At 41.8% G+C, this 17,661-nt stretch overlaps 1 long non-coding RNA gene across 1 annotated transcript; it reads left to right on the top strand.

Annotated features, from left to right (window-relative positions):
* Window positions 1–12,336: 12,336 nt before the first annotated feature.
* On the top strand, window positions 12,337–16,430 carry LOC107182447. Its single transcript, XR_001513155.1, has 2 exons — window positions 12,337–13,941; window positions 14,379–16,430. It is a non-coding gene; the product is annotated as an uncharacterized LOC107182447 (long non-coding RNA).
* Window positions 16,431–17,661: the final 1,231 nt, after the last annotated feature.

The following is a 17,661-nucleotide window of genomic DNA, read 5'->3' on the forward strand; positions in this document are numbered from 1 at the left end:
CCTGCCCCTCGGGCATCACGCACCCCGACTCCCTGAGCCCCGGGAGCGTGTGAGTTGGTGCTTCCCAAAGAGAAGGAAAGTTCAAGTGGCCGGGGGCGCGGGGCGCGTCTGGCCCGCTTTGTGCGGGCAGGAGAGGCGCTGTGGAGGGGCTGCGCTCGGGGCGCGCCCCAGCCCCCGGAAAGGGAAGTTTGAGAAAAAAAAGCCGCCAAAGCACTTGGCACACCTGGGGCCCTGGCGGCCCGTGGCGATGCTGCGTACCTACCCAGGGCTGGCCGAGCCACCCCAATCCACGACCGGTCCCTACATCCTTAGCCCCTGGGAAGGGCCACACGATCCCCAGACAGGCTTCTTGGCCTGGAGTTACTGGATAGTTAAACTCTCAAGAAAAGAGGCGATTTGCAAAGGAAAGTTATCTGACTCCACCGAAGCCTCGGTTGGCCTGGATGTTTGCAGCGGTTCTCAACCTGTGGGTCGCGACCCCGTTGGGGGTCGAACGACCCTTTCACAGGGGTCGCCTAAGACCATCGGAAAACACATATATAATTACATATTGTTTTTGTGATTAATCACTATGCTTTAATTATGTTCAATTTGTAACAATGAACATACATCCTATGTATGTATCCATATCAGATATTTACATTATGATTCATAACAGTAGCAAAATTACAGTTATGAAGTAGCAACGAAAATAATTTTATGGTTGGGAGTCATCACAACATGAGGAACTGTATTAAAGGATCGCGGCATTAGGAAGGTTGAGAACCACTGCTTTAGGGGCTGGGGATGGTCAGGTGGAGGCGGAGAATTACTGACCAAGGGCCTGCTAGGGGCTGGGTGCCTGAGTGAGAGGTTGCCTGCAGCAAGACAACCCTGACTTCCGGAGTTGATGGTTCTCTGCAATTATCTTGGTGGAAACGGAAAGGTTAAATGAAAACGGTAAACTGCTGCCCAATAGATCTCTATCTCTAGAGGTTTCTTTTGCGGGGGGGAGGGGAATGAATGAATTGAATACTTAAAGATGTGTTTTGGAAAGTACCCAGCCCCTGAGACCTTAAAAATTAGACTTTTTTTTTTTTGCAGCTAGGATCCATATAGCAGAGTATCTACAACTGTGGTCTGGGTAATTTAGTATTTGGACCTTGCAGGGCCTCAATTTTCCTCATCTGTAAAATGGCATGATTAGATTTGGATACTTTTCCATTCCCTTCATCTTATGTCCCTCTCCTCCCCCCTGTGGTGACTTGGAGATGCCTGTGTAGATTTGGGATGGAATGGAGAGGATTTGACAGTCCACACTGTCACTCTGAGGCAGAAGTTTGCTTTATCTGTAGGTTTGTCTGGAAGAAATATGCACCAGGTTCTAACTGGAGCATTCCAGATTGTTTGAAGTGGACTGAGAACTTCATATTGAACTTGACATTGGAGATGGGAGTTGTTAATGGAACGAGGAAGAAGCATTATTTTAAACAAAAATTCCTAACACAAACATGAGTTCTAGAGTTAAATTAAATCCTGGTGTTTCATTCTTGGATGTTGTCCTATTATTTCAGCACCAGAATGTTCAATATGTTCAACTGTCTCTGATTATACCCCAGACTCTTAAAAACTGAGTTATAGCCAACTAATAAATATTTTAAATGCACCCTTAATTTTCCCTGTACGTGCAAAATCATTAAAATTTTTGTTTCAGATTACGAAAGAAGGAAATTTGTGGGCTCTGATTTGTTAGGCTTTGTTTACAAGTATAAGATTTATGATTACAAATTCCAGACTCAATAGTTCATGAGTCAGTTTCATTTCATCTATATACACACTTTTAAACAATTAAAAGCCTGGTGGCTTTTTATTTGGGCTTTTAAACAGCTTTATAAACCCCACAGATTTTGTATCTTTATGGAATTAAAGTTTCAAAATGGTTGAACTAAGGAATCATTTTGAATGTGTATTCACTGGAAATTAAATTTTTGAAGCTACTTGAAGGTTGAAAGTACCGATAGTGAAGATGAGAAACCTAATTTCATGTTACATTTTAATTTTCCATATAAGTAAATGGTTTCAGGATTTTTCTAACATGATTGGTAAACTGTTAAAACATTTTTCAAGATATCTTAATTCATGATAAGATATGAGGAAATGAGATTATTTACAGCATCTTATCAGGACACACACACACACACACACACACACACAAATCCGTGTTCTGTTTAGTAGATAAGTAAGCAGAGGATTTCAATATAAGAAAAAACTTCACTAAGAAATATATTTAACTTAAAAAACTTTTTAGATTAATAGATTCATTTTTCCTTAAATGCTCAGAATTAAGTAATTGCTCTTTTGAGGGAAAACTTTACATGTTGGAAAACTCTCCCAATCTGAAAAATGTGACTTTTATATTTCAAATACCTAACAAGAGTTGCTGACCAAATGTTGGTAGAAGTGTCATAAGATAAGCTTTTTTTCCTAAAGTCACTTTAATGATGTGCTTGTTTTGTCATGGTCAGAAATCAGTAGGCCCAGGATTTGATCTTAGGCCTCATTGCTTTTGTTACCAGAAAGCACATTTTCACTTCTAAGTCACTTCCTTCCATAACATCTTATTTTTTTAACCAGTTATGATTTATACAAAACACTCATCCCATTCTGGATTCCTCGCCTTTTTATAGAGGTGGCACCCCACGGTGATGAGTCCGTATTGTTCTCTGTGTAGTCGGCATAAATGCTACATGTTTTGCATTTCAGTTTACCAGTCCTCAGTTATCAACCCAACTTTTAAACGTTTTCTTTATTCTTTAACCCTATTTTTCCAATGAAGAATGACACTTCCTGGGTGCCCTTGTAAAAAGTGGCCATTACTCATTCTTCCTTCTCCATAGAATTTATAGTGAGTGCCTCCTTGTGCCAGGCAAGAGGCTCAGACCAGGAGACAGCCATTGAATAAGAGACATGGCCTTTGCCCTCCTTGAGTTTAACATGTGGCAGCCTGGTGAAGATGAAGAGAACAGTCACATTTTAATCCTGAACACTTGGAAGCATTACTGAGCACTGGCAGTTTATTTTCCAGACCCCTTTGTCCTAAGTCCACTTCCTTGTTGAATGCTAGGGGGTGGGTACATGTTGAATGTTTCCTTCTTGGTCTCTCTGAACATTTTTTTCATTGACCTGTTCTTTTCTATACAGGCCTTGTTACAGGGCCACAGTTGGGCCGCCTCAGTTCTTCAGCCTGTAGCCAGCCTGAGAGACCCAGATGTATGTGCCCATCCAGTCTTTCTTCCAGCATCGACTTCCTGATAGAGGAGTATAGGGTACAAGCTTTGGAATCAGGCTACCCTGGGTTCCAAACCCACCTCCCATTTACTATCTGTGTAGCCTGTTGCAATGATGTTACTTCTCCAACCGTCATTGCCATCATTTGTAAAATGGGGTTTATGGTGTTCTGCTGAAGATTCAATGAAATACTGTTAACTCTAAAGTGCTTAACATAATGCCTGCAACATACTAAATGCTCAATAAATGCCAGCTTCTATTCTTCCTACTATTAACGCCGGAATCTGGCCTAACATGGCCCTCAGTGACCTGGTTCCCCTCTGATTCTGCAGCTAACATCCCACCAAGACTCACACTTTCCCAGTCCTCTCTTGTCACCGTGCGCACACATGCTGTGAGCAGTGCAGGCACCTGTGCCTTTGCTCAGGGTGCTGCCTGGAATACCTGCTACCTGGATAATTTCCACTTGTCTTTTAAGAGTTAACTCAAATGTCATCTTTTTTTAAAGGAAACCTGCTTTGAATGCCTCTGGCTGAGCTGATACCCTCTCCTGGGGCGAGGCCTCTTTTTAAAACTCGTAACAACTGTTAACAATAGTAAGCCAGAATTATATCTTTATGTGATCACCTTGTCCATTAGGCCTTTAATTCTCTCAAAGGCAAGGGGTATGGCTTATTCATTCCTCTATCTCCAGGTCTCCTGCGGTACCTGGCGCATCACTTACTATCCAGGAAATGCTGAACTCAGCCTCTCCTTCATCCCCCCGGACAAAGTGCAACCGGGTCAAGCATTTGAACAACCAGGCAGTCACTCTTTATTGGGAGTTTGGTCTACAGCAGGGGTGGGCAACTCTTCTACTGCCCAGGGCCATTTGGATATTTATAACATCACTTGAGGGCCATTCAGAAGTATCCACTTAAAATTAGCCTGCTGTATTTGGTCAGATATTTAATTAATTCACCCTAATGCCTTGGCAGGGCCAGACCCAATGATTTTCCAGGCCTTATATGGCCCGTGGGCCGGACATTACCCACCCCTGGTCTGTTGGTTCTTTTATTCTGATGAGCTGTGGAAAAGAGTGCTGAAATCGTAATTTAGTTTCTAAGTTCCTTTTTTCCCTCAGGGTTTTATGTTTTGGTTTATTAGTAGTTGAGCAGAGTTGGTCTAAGAGAAGGGTGGTCCTTTAGGGCCGCTGACTGCTCAAGAGCAGTGTGGCTATCGTTTAGACCTGATGCAAACCATCAAAGTGGTTTAAAATAGGGTGCTGAGGAAACGCTTCCTGGCTACAGCTTGGCATCATGTAGTCAATTTCCACGTAAAAGCAGAGCTGTATCCCCTTGTTAGCTTCATCCTGCCAGGGGTTAATCCAGCAGATTTAACTCCTGATTTTGAGTAGAAATGACATTGCAGATATTCATTGGCAGCCAGAAGGCTTACCACTCATTTTGCTCTCCCTCTTTTACTTGTAAATATTTTGCCCCCCAGGTACTTGTTGCTTCTGACAGTCAAGATAATGATGACTGTCTTTGCCTGGCATGTCAGAAGGGTGTGAGCAGGCAAACTGACTCAACTCAGAGTGAAGTGGGGAGAAGGGAGAATCTGCTCTAAGCCAGCCGCTTGACATTCCTTACCTAATTTAATCTTCAGAGGAAACCGGGAAGATAAGGGTGATTATTGTATAAGTTAGGAAGATGGAGTCTGCCCAGGGTCACTTGAGGTGTGTGTGTGTGTGTGTGTGTGTGTGTGTGTGTGTGTACCCAAAACCCCATCGATGCTCAAGTCTCCCTAAATTGTTTAGCCCATTCTTCACCTGGCTCAGTCCTATTCATGCTTCCAGGTTCAACCTCAATAAAACTTTATTCCTAAGCCTTTCCTGACTCCTTGGAAAAGTTAGATGTCCCTTCTCCAGGTGCTCGCAATTCCCTGGACTACTGAGCTCTTACCCCACGCCTGGTCTGTTCACCTCTAGATTCTAACTTCCTCACAAGCAGGAAGCAACTTTATTCCATCTTTGTAACTAAAGAGCTCAGTAGAGGGGTGGGTCGTATTAGAAGTTCAGTAAAGTCTCACATGAAGTGAATAATGAACTGCCTCCTTGGACAGTCAACGTGGAATGACTTGCTTAAGCCCTTAAGGGTTTCCTAGCATCTGTGTTTTGTTTACAGGGCTGAAGCTATGGATCATTAGAATGGATTTAGCTGCAGGCAAAGTGCCTGTGACTGGTGACATTGTATTTGGGAAAGGCTGCCTGTTTTCAAGACTTGTGGTTCTTTCTTCCTCTGTTTAAAAAATGTTTCTGGTGAGATATATCCTTTCCCCCAGCCCCCCAATATAAGCTCATCAACCATAGAAGAGTAAAAGGAGCTCTATCATGAGCCTTAGCGGGTACTGCTTTTATTCTTCTCAGGTCCAGCCCCTGTCTATGGGGTGAGCAGATTCCAGACCTCTGAGTCCAAACTCTGCCCTCTTTTTAGATCATGTTTCAGGTACCTGGGAACCCCAAATTCACTGTCCAGACGGTGCTGGACCAGCTTTTACAACCTACATGGACTATCAGTTTTCTCTTCCCGAGGCCTTTATAGCCACTGGTCTGTGTGCCTGAGGGGTGGTTAAGGGACAGCTGTGTATGTGTGGGATGTGTTAAAACTTGGGTGTCCATGCACATCTCACAGGTCCCTCTTTATGTGGGAGGAACCAAGCAGTGGAAAGAGGAAAGCAGGCTGCGGGCCAGGCCTGGGACTTAGAGTAGTTCAAGAGTTTTAAAGTAGTACTTGGTCTCCTAAGATATATTTGTTAGTCAAGGTAGAAGGATACAACCTATTTTATTGAACTGTTTGCTTTACTTAGCTTTCAGTACTTGACCTTGGGTATGTGGACCTCCATTTGTTCTCTTGCCCTTGAGCCTTCCAGTATCAGTGGTGGATCTGGCCTCAGCAACCTTCCTGTGCAGAAGTGTTGAGGGCAAAGGTAGTTTTCCTTGATTGCATCATATTTGCCCTGGGGTAGAGACATTGCTTATTATTAAAATGCTAAGAGTTGGTAATCATACTGTTGTATTTCCTTTGGGAAATTCAGTTTTTCATAGTTCGTATGTTCCTGAAGGAAACTTTAGTTTTATTCATTGGACTCCTTCAATTTGCTGTTGCCCTTACACATTAAAAAAAAAAAAAAAGTGCCTTCGTTGCATTTTCTTTGTGTATAGAGAACATGGTAATGCGTCTCTGGATGTTTTCTTCTACGAGTGTAAATATTTGACTAGTCCATGGCCTTCTCAATCCTCTTTAAAGAAAACAAGATATTAGAAGAGTGTAAAGTGAAAATCCCTCTGACACTGAAACAGGTATAGGGTTGTCAAAGATATGCTTTTCTTTCTTCTTCTTCTTATTTTATTTTTTAGAGAACTAGGGATTTGGCAGAACAAACATGAATGTCTTTGAAGAAAAATATGGGGCAGGTGCATATTTTCAGCATATGCACAGCAGCTCTTTATCTGTTTCCGTTGTAAATCATTGTAGAGGGTTCATTCACTTTGGAGGAAACTCCACTGCTTTGTGGAGGACCACTGGCCACTCTAAAAACTCTCCAGAACTTCTCTACACAGAGAAATGCAATTGGGTTCATGCTCCCAGTGGGGGGTGTTCCTATCTTGAGGATACTACTCAGGAGCCTTCCTGGACAGGATTCCCGATAATGTACGTAGCTACCCCTTTCTGAGGTCTTGCTACTGCCTGGATCATGCTGAGCACTTCATCTGTATTATATAACCTTCTGAACAACTCTAGGAGGTAGATTTTATAATGCTCCTTACAAGCCCTCTAGACCAGTGGTTCTCAACCTTCCTAGTGCCACGACCCTTTAATACAGTTCCTCATGTTGTGGTGACCCCCAATTTCATTGTTACAATTGAACATAATTAAAGCATAGTGATTAATCACAAAAACAATATGTAATTATATAGGTGTTTTCCGATGGTCTTAGGCGACCCCTGTGAAAGGGTCGTTCAACCCCCAAAGGGGTTGCGACCCACGGATTGAGAACCGCTGCTCTAGACTGAGATTAGGAAACTTAATGAAGGTCACCCGATTAGTAAATGGATAATACTCTGGTTTGGGGCCCTGGACCTTAATTGTTATGTTATACTGAGACTAGGCCACCTCAATTGACATAAATCACTTCTTCATTGTAGCATGGGTTTTGGGAGACTCTAGGGATTAAGAGAAATAATGATAATATTCAACATTTTTCTAACCCTTTAGCATTTTTTATGTTATCCCACTTACTTTCTTTAGCTAAATAAAATGATGTTTGATTCATACTCAGAGTAGTCAAACATCATACCTGTCTTGTGATCTCAACGGGAAATGAAATATATATATACATCAGGTGATAGAGGCTGGGCTGAATCATGGAATAGTTACAGCATCAAAGAGCTTAGGTTTTCTGGGCAGAACAGCCACTTTATTTGGAAGGATTGGGTGAATGCAAGGATGCCTACATATGTGGGGGATGTGTATGGTATGCTGAGAAGACTTTATCATGAAGTGAATGGAATTTAACTCAAGTCTGCTCCCTGGTACAGGCCCATCTCCTGGCTCTGGATGGGGCCCTGCCAGTGTGGCTAATGAGTCTCATCAAGTTAAAGAATATTTAAGAAATCTTGCAGTGACCCGAATACTACAGCTCACATATAAAAGAAATTTGATAGAGGTTATTCCAAATTGAGAGGCACTCCAAACATTTATATGATAGTACTTACAATGAGTTGTGAAGCAGAAAGAAACTTTTCCAAGTTATTCAACAATAAATTACAAATTCTGATTAACAGCTCTAGAGGAAAGATTGAATTATTTTTCTGTTTTCTCTGTGGACAATATTGCAAAATATCCCTGGAACTGGTGGTCAAACAGTAGGCAACCAAAAAAAATGTAGTAGAAGTATTTCAGAAGTGTGTCAGGCAGTTAACTAACACACATGTTTGTTTTCTTTTAAGTTTTATATGTGTGTTATTTACAGCTTTTATTTTAAACTAGAGGCCCAGTGCACAACATTCGTGCACTGGGGGGCAGGGGAGGAGGGGAGTCCCTCAGTCCCTCAGCCCGGCCTGTGCCCTGTCACAGTCCAGGACCCCTCGCTCCTTACCATGAGCCTGGCTTCTGGCTGAGCAGCGCTCCCACTGTGGGAGCGCACTGACCACCAGGGGGCAGCTCCTGCATTGAGCATCTGCCTCCTGGTGGTCAGTGCGCATCATAGCGACCGGTCATTCTGCCATTCGGTTGATTTGCATATTAGGGATTTATTAAATAGGATATGTAATTTGTAAGAAGCCATTCTAAATTCTAAATATTCACTTTCATACCTAAATTTCTATTCTTAATTTTTGTATTCTTTTTCTGAAAAAGTGTCCCTGAAATTTTAAAGTTTCAGCTTCCATGAGACCTGACTCTATGCCTAATGGTAGTATTTGCTTTTTGACTTAGAAAATAAATAATAATGACTGTTTCCTTCTCCCCGTCTTATGGACAAACAGACTTAAGCCTGCATTGTTACATCACCATCTGTTCCCCTCCCCGCTCCATGTAGCTAAACCCCTTCATCATTTCCCTAGTGTAGAAGCCCCATGCCAAGCTGAAAAGAAACTGCAAATATGTAATTATCACAAAACCTTGATCTTGAATGAAAGGTAACCCAGATCTAACCCTTAGCTGGAGATTAAGACTCTCCCTAGGGGCCAGCTGGTAAAGACTAAAGCATGTGATACTGGCAATCGAGGTGTCTGGGTGACCTGCTTAAGTCCTTTGGTCTCACTGGGTCTCATTTTTCTTCCGTGCACAGTGATATGAATTGGACTAGCTGAGATTTTCACTTTTTTTTTCCTGTTGAAATCTTTCATTCTGTAGGTTAGTTAATAGAGGAAACCATTGAAGTGACTTAGAAAACACAAACTTTAACTAGTGAAAATAGAAATCTGTCAAAAATCGTAACAGGTCAGAACTGACAAATACCACAGACATTCACTTGGAGTTTGTTGGCAATGACTACTGTTAATAAAAGGAAAAGAAACCATAGTTCTTGTGAAAAGTTCCTAGTTCGGGTGCCTGAGCATACATCCTTGACTAAATAGCATGTTGACACCAGCTAGCAATCCTTCCTTCTGAAGAAAAGGCTGACTTGGTTTTGGTGGTAATTCCATTTCTCTTTGGTTGCTTATGGTGTTTTTATCCTTCCCTTCCTCTGGGTTGGTTAACATGTCTGTGAGGGTTTTCCTAAGGTAGAGCATCGTGAAATGCTTGGCCATGTCTAGGAAAAGAAAGCTCTCAAGGAGCTGCTATGTTTTTTGGGGGGGAGAGGGGAGGAAAAGAAAGGAAACTTGTCTGAATATAATTAGTCATCTGTTGCCTTTCAAAGATTTCTCTACCACTTTTCTTAAAATACTCCCAGAAAAGACAGAATTTGCTACACATTGGCAGTTTTCAGACTGCTTTTTTGGGCAGGGGAGTCGCTGTGAGTCCCATAATTGCATTTCTGTAGAAAGTGTTTTACACTTTACAGAATGTGGTCTGCAGATGCTGCTTAGCACAGAGGAGAAGGCTTCTAACTATTGTTGTGAATGACTATCTTGTTGCTACATATCACATTCATGTTTTATTCTCTAAAACCCATAGTATTGGGCAAAAAAGTGATAAAATTTTCCTTAAATATATGAAAAGGGAAATAAAACCACCCCCAAATAATATTTTGTATTCACTATTCTGGATTCCCTTAACATTGTTATGAAATAACTCCTAACAATCTAACCCCTCTCCAGACTCTTTTTTTAAAATTGATTTCAGAGAGGCAGGAAGAGGAAGAGAGAGGTAGAAACATCAATGATGAGAGAGAATCATTGATTGGCTGCCTCCTGTACACCCTACACTAGGGACTGAGCCCCCAACCTGGGTATGTGCCCTGACCGGGAATCGAACCGTGACCTCCTGCTTCATAGGTGGACGCTCAACCACAGAGCCACCCTGGCTGGGCGGCACTCTTACTTTTATCCTTATGATTTCTGTTCTAACTAATCATATAATTTTTATTGCCTCTCTTATCACCTATTTATTTATTCTAATGAGCAACAGGCCAGCCAGTCTTTGGCTTTGTTGCTATCTCTTGTTTTCCATCACCTCCAGCTTGCAACCCTGCTTGTTCTTCCTCACTCTTTCAGGAGCCTCATTCCTTTTTTAACTTTACCTTTCATGCCTCTCAATGTGCACTGAGGCCCAAATCTTGAGTTTGAGCATTCTGACCCTCCAAACGATGCTTTTATATCATCCCCTGATAATGGCAACTAAAGATGTTCTACTGCCTTGCTACTGCAAGGGTGGCCCAGGGACCACCGGCATCAGCAGCACGGAGAGCTTATTGGAAATGCAGAACGCCGGGCCCCTCTCCAGACCTACCGCGTGGGGACTTGCATTTTAACAAGATTCCCCAGGTGACTCATTGATGTTTGAGAAGCACTGCTCTAGTAGCATGGAAGCATTTTCCACAGAGGAGTCCAGCATCTGCACTGATTTCAGTAGATCAGACCCAGCTCGTTTCTGGCACTGAGCAAGAGAAGGTTCAAGGAAGAGTAGCTCCTGGTTTTATGAGGGTGTTTTGACTCCTCCTCAGCCCCAGGGCCCCGTTTAACTGGTTGTAAGGAATGCACTAAGGGTAGCAGAAGAGAGAAGGCATTGATGGCAGGTCAATTAATACGTTAGTTTTAACCAGTCTGTTTCCCCAAAGCATCCTTCATGTTCTTTCCTCCACTGAATGTCCCTTGACCACCAACGGTGGGTGCCAGGGAACCGTTCCTCTGCTGAATTCACAGCACTCATCATGTTTACTCACCAGACATCTAACAGTTGGCCTTGACAGTTGTAGGCCTTACTTAAGAGCTATTCTACCTTAGCATTACTTAAAATCCATAGCACTCTACTGTGTACAAAGTATGTACCCAATAAATGAATGAATTGATGTCAAGTTTTTCAAGAAAGTAGTGCTACTCATCAATATTAAAAAAAACAAAACAACTTCTTTTGTCTTCAGAAACTTATCTGGCTGCTGCTCAGTGAGGACTCACTAAATTTTTCCTCTCCAGGTTTATTTTAGACGGTTCCGAGAATACCGCTCTTGGCTGTTTCATTGACTGGCTTCTGTATTTTACTCACCGAAAGGCAATTTCTTTGCCCCTCGATTATTTTTTCTTCAAGTATTATGGGTCCCTATCAGTCACAACAACCGGTTCTCATGGCCACTTTCTGAGTTTTCCAAATCATTTTCTTTTCTGACCTAATGTTTTTCTTTTGACATCTTAACTATACGTAGAAAACAAGAAAAAAAGAACAGTGAAGGACTTTCCATTGCAACCTCTATCTCATGTCGTTTCCTGTTGCATCAAATGTCAACTTATTTATCAGAATAATTTTAAAATCTTAATACCTAGAATCTCTTAATCAGACATTTATTTACAAGAGGAAGCTAGTTACATGAAATGTATAACCATTCGGTTTCATTTTTGCTCTTACATTATGTTACCACAATGCAAGGCTAACTCTTCTTCTCTGTCATCTGTAAGAATCTCCTTATTGGTTTCTGCCCATGGCCACCCCATGTCCCTTATCTCTTTCACACGTATACATTGTTATCAGTTAAATTTCCCCCCACCTCCACACACATCATTTTGAATAGGTGGCCTCTGTTAGAAAATCTTCCTTGGATCCTTTCCCTGGAATCCAGGTGATTACATGGCCCTGGCTTCCTCTTTGAGGGCAGAGGCTGTCTCAGTGACCCTGGCTCCTAAGACACACAGATGGGACACAGGGCTGTTTGATGGCCCCATGCATGGAGTTGACCAGCCTTCTTTCTCACTTCCTTTGCGCATGTTCCAGGCCCTGGCTCCACTCCAATCAGGCTTTCTCACACATTCTTTTGCTTTCCAATTTTCTAACTTGTGACTTTCTGCTCCTCCCAATTTTTCCCATTTTCTACCTAGACCTTATAATACCTCCTCCTTCTGAAATAATGCATGACTACATGCCACTTCTTCTATTTCATCTTTCTGTTATTATTCCAATCAGAATTCCCTTTTTAATCTTCACAGTCTCTCTAACAGGCCTTGCTTCTCACTCAGATGGCCTTGGCCATTGGGCTACCTGTGGCTGTTTGTGTGTGTGTGTGTGTTTCAACACTCTTACTAGGATGAAAACTCTTTGAAGGAGAACCGTCTCATTCTTCTCTAGCACCCAGCACACATTTCACTAAAATACTGTTGCTATCTGGAATTCATTACTTTTAAAGGCCAGGGAAATACTGCTTATCAATCCAAGACGGGGTGACAGGACATACACACACACACACACACGTTTTTCCCACTAGACTGCTTACCTTTTCACCACCAAGTGTGTCTGTCATCCATGGCTGTGTTATTTATAGCCACCTACAGTGTTGCTTGAGAGAATGTGGGCTTATGGGAAATTTCAGATGCTCTGATATGTGTGAGTTGCTCTTTACAGTGGAGGTTTCCTCTGTCTTCAGTCTTCGGTGTCTGTGAGTTTGGGGGAGCAGTAGTCTGTGGGTGTTAAGGGTTGTTGTTTTTCCATCCATTGCAGGCTGCCTTTGATTCATTTATCTTCTTGTGTGTGAATTTTTTTATAGAGGGCCAACATGTTATGACTGGAGAGGCCAGAAAAAGTCATAAAGGAAACCATCCCATCTGACTCAGGACAATTTTTGCCACTCCCGCCTTTCACTTGTATGAATCATAGGTTATCTCCTGTCATTGGGGTGGTTGGAGAAGGGCCGTTGAATGAGGGTCTTGCTTGGTGCATGGTGAGTGTCTGAAGACACTGATACTCTTCTACCGGCCTGAGGGCGGACATCCCATATTGCAAAGGTGACTTCTGGTTGTACTTTTTGGAAAGCCCCGTCAAGGGCGCATGTTAAGGAGACTTAAATATGGAGGCTTTCTTCGATGGGTGCTTCATAGGAATGAGTCTTAAAGGTCCAAGGATGTTCTTGAAAGTCTTCAGCTTCCTCTCCCACCATCATCTCCATCAGCTCCCCGTGAAGCCCTCCCTCTCCCCCTTCCCCCGCCCCCCGATGAATGCGAGTCTAGAAACCAGAGGTAGTACACTTCCTGTGCCTGCCCAGCTTCCCGACCAGCCTCCCTTCCAGCTGGCTCATCATCACCCATAGAGCCCTTCCTCTCTGGGAATTCTGGAGCCACCAATGACTTTATAACATTAAACATGGACGAGCAATGGGAGAGAAAGGAGGTGAAATAAGAATTTTATGTCTTCATTTCCTGGGGCACTTACTGGAAACGGTTGAGACAGAGTCCTTTAAATTTGATGTACCATTGGTAAGCTTTCAAACTGCCGAGAGCAATTACCTTCCAAGATTTTGACGACGATGTTGGTGAGGATGTTTGTGGTAATTACATAATCACTTATATTTATTCAGCACTATGCAAAGTATTTTGTCCAGCTCAGAGTGTTTCCTGTTACCAGTTTGTTAGTGAAATGCTTATGTTGCCTTCAGGGCACAGGGAGGGGGGAAATCTAGTTTCTTAACCGATCAGTGTTTAGTTCTTGAATAACTATTGGAGATCAAATGCATCCTACTCCAAGCCTAATGGCTTTGCTACTCCTCGAGGTGTAACTTCTTTTTTTTTTTTTTTCGTTTTTTTTATTATTAGTTAAGGTGTTACAAGTGTGTCCTTATCCCCCCTCCCCCATTAACCCTCAACCTCCCCCCGCACACACACTCATGCTCCCATCCCGCTGTTGTCCATGTCCATTAGTTCGGCTTATATACATGTATACAAGTCCTTCGGTTGGTCTCTTCCCCTTACCCCCGCCCTCCCCTACTTCCCTTCTGGGGATTGATAGCCTGATTGCTGTTTCTCAGTCTTTGGGTCTGTCCCTTTTCATCAGTCTATGTTGTTCTCTATAATCCACAAATGAGTGAGATCATGTGGTATTTATCTTTCTCTGACTGGCTTAAAAAAAAAAAAAAAGGAACTCTTGCCTTTTGCAACAGCATGGATGGAACTGGAGAGCATTATGCTAAGTGAAATAAGCCAGTCAGAGGTGTAACTTCTTTGCTATAGAAGCAATTGACTAAATGTTAGATGTCTGCTTTACTTGTGTTCTGCTGGTCAAAACAGTTTTGCTCTTCTCGTTACATCTTTAAGTTATGGGAAAGGAAGCCCCAAACAATACTTGACCTCTGATACAATGTACTATTTTGATTATGATCAGTACTTTAATAAAAGTTTTATTAAAGAGACTTCTGTGTGAGCTGTTGAAAATCTTGGGAAAGTCTGATGGATCCGGCATCGCCTCTCTTAAATCACCTTCCCATGTTACACAAGATGGTCACGGAGGCAGACTTGGCCCCTGTTCTCTAAACTGAAGTGCCTTCAATTTATAAGAAAAGGAAGGGGCGAGAGTGGGTAGTTAACGACTGTGCTGGTGGCCAGCAGGCGCTTGTGTGCACTTTGCCAGTGGTGACCAGGGCTCAGTAGAGAGCCTGCTTTTTAATGAACATTTCTGTCCGCAGTCCTCTTGGGTGCATATCTCTTGAGAACAAAGTGTTTTGGTTTTTGTTGTTGTTAAAATAGCTGTCAAATAAGTATTCAAAGCGCAGCAAACGTTATAAAAATAGTCATTTGCCTACATGTCCAGGCAAATGAAAACTAGTGCCAGGAACACAGAAAAGAGAAATGATTTGAATAACTTTACTATCATTGCGGCTTCTGGGGGAAATAGCACCAGGGTGCGCAAAGTCTAGCCTGGCAACCTTGACCGTGCCTGGTGATAGTAATTTTTAAACAATCTCTCAGGTTAATAGGATGCTTTAGTGTCCATAAAACAGTTTCACTCACATGCCATCTTTAATTCTGGAAGCAATCCTTTAGGATGGGTATAATGATCCTGCCTTACAGATCCTATGGAAATGGAGACCCAGAAAGATGATAACTATCTGAGGCATTGCAATGGATCACAAGTTTGTCTTTCCATCATTTTACCATTTTTAGTCCTCGTGTTCTGCTCGCTGCTTGCTTTCTGACTAAACCTAAGTTTAAAAACTAGGGTCCCGTCGTGTTTTTGTATTTCCATAGCTAAATTGCAGAAGAAGGGGATGGAAGGATGGATATCAGAAACCTTGTTCTGTGCCTCGAAAATTAGAAGCCACATATAGGACTGGAGAATGTCCTCTTTCAATATGCATGTCTTTGAGAGTTTTGTCCACCAGTCTTACTGGAGTTCAAGCTGTGGAATGAGTCATTTTTTACCCCTTTTTCATGTGGGGATAATTTCTCTTTTAAGCACCATGTGGTCTGTCTCCTTGAGGGCATGGTCAGTAGACAGATGTTGCCATTTATAAAACTTTGTGGTAGTTGCTACAGTCCTGTAGCTTTGCTCTTTCCCAGAGCTTCAAGAGTATAACATAATCAGTGGAGGGCATCCGTACATAGGAAGGGCGCTTCTTCACCATGTCAGCCTAGAGGTCAAGTATTGTCCGGGGCTTCCTTTCACAGAATTTCTTGAAGATGAATATCTCAATACAGATACAGAGAAGAACAACATTGTTTTGAGTGGCATCACCCGAATCACACAGATATCTCATATTTAGTCAAGTTGCTTTCATAAAGAAGTTATACCTTGAGTAGCAAAGCCTACTCCTTGTATGACTATAATATTTCAAAGGATATGGTAAATAATGATCTCAATTAGCAGAAACTGTATTTGGTTTGCCAGACAGAACGCTAATTTGTATTCTTGCTTTCCTGCAACTTGCTCTGCATAAACGTTATTTCCCCCACCACATAAAAAGAGAAGTTGAGTCATGATGTTGTTTTACTTAATTTTGGTTAAGGAAGCCCATCAAAGCAGCTCCCACACTAATATGGACTTCTTTCTCTTCCTTTCCACTAGTATTCATCAGGATGATTTCCCCCAGGGACTTGGAACTGACAATCATTCTGATTTTTCCTTCTCAGTGAAAATTTCCTAGAAAAGATGAGCTTCACTAAATAATGACTGGGCTCATGAATTTATAATTGGAGAGTTTTTCTTGAAAACTATCATAGGTTTAGGTTTTACATTTTCGTGCACTTCAAAAAAAAAAAGGATTTCAAAGTAAACCTTCTGGAATAATACCATTTATGCATAATCCTTTAAAAATTGTAATTTTTACATACTGAATTCTCTTAAGGCAAATGTCATTGTACCAAGAATAATACTCAACATCTGCACATTTCAGGAATGGTTCCCCAGATCTGGTATATAGATGGTACTCAATATATATTTGTTTAATGGAACTAACAAAGAAAAATATCACAGAGATTAGGAAAAGAAATTAAAGTATAGGAATATATTGACTTAGAAGTTATCTGTTGTGTGTTATATCTATTTAGCTTTGAGATTTTTCTGAAGGACAATCTTATCCACAACTGTTAACTGATCTAAGGAACTGTTTATTTACCTTTTAAACTTGTTTGCTAGATTATCTAAAGGAAAATGCATTTTCTCACGTTTGCTTGAATTCACTATTCATTTTGCCTCATGGGGTCAAAACACTTTAGAATTCAGCTTTCTCAGGAAACCTGTTCCTCAGATCTTTCAAAATGAGCTTCCTTTAAGCTTATTGTCTCCTTGGTGATTGGGAAAGAATTTCCATCCTTTAATAAGATAGGAACTTGTAAAATCCGTACTTAAAAATTAATCAAAAGATCCTCTTCCAGGAAGAATTGTACAATAACAACCAAATCCCTTAGGGCTGGCTATGTTTATGATCCCTGCCTCATCTTAAAATATTAGAGTTTGAGTCACATAAGAAAACTATTAGGGTTGGGCTTGACTTTACCTGTGCCCATGTATAATAAGATTCTGTGATAATGTTGTTTGTGATCTTCCTTAGCAGCTGGGCAAATGGAGACACATTGCTCATAGGCCTGGTCGCCCCTAACCCAGTGCTGTCACAGCCCCTATCTCTAAACCCTAAGTTTATTTCTGCTAACTTTTTACTCCATATAAAATAAATCCTTTACCAAAATGTTGTTTTTCCAACTCTAGGGGACATTACAATCATTTAGAGAGCTTGTAAAACAATTCTAAGGCCTGAGCCTAACCCCTAGAAGTTCTGATTTATTTCCTCTTGGTTAGGTCCCTGGCACCAATCCCCAGATAATTCAGATGTGGAACCCAGGCTGAGAAACACTGATGCAGCCTATTCCAGATAGGTTACAAATGGGGAATTTGACCAGAGAGGTCAAGGTACTTACTTGATATTCCCCAGCAAAGAAGTACCATTTATGGGGTTCCTTCCATCTTCTGACTGTATTACTAAATCCAGTATAACAGAAGT

The sequence above is a fragment of the Myotis davidii genome, unplaced genomic scaffold (assembly GCF_000327345.1).
Source record: "Myotis davidii unplaced genomic scaffold, ASM32734v1 scaffold395, whole genome shotgun sequence".
NCBI classification, from domain to species: Eukaryota; Metazoa; Chordata; class Mammalia; order Chiroptera; family Vespertilionidae; genus Myotis; species Myotis davidii.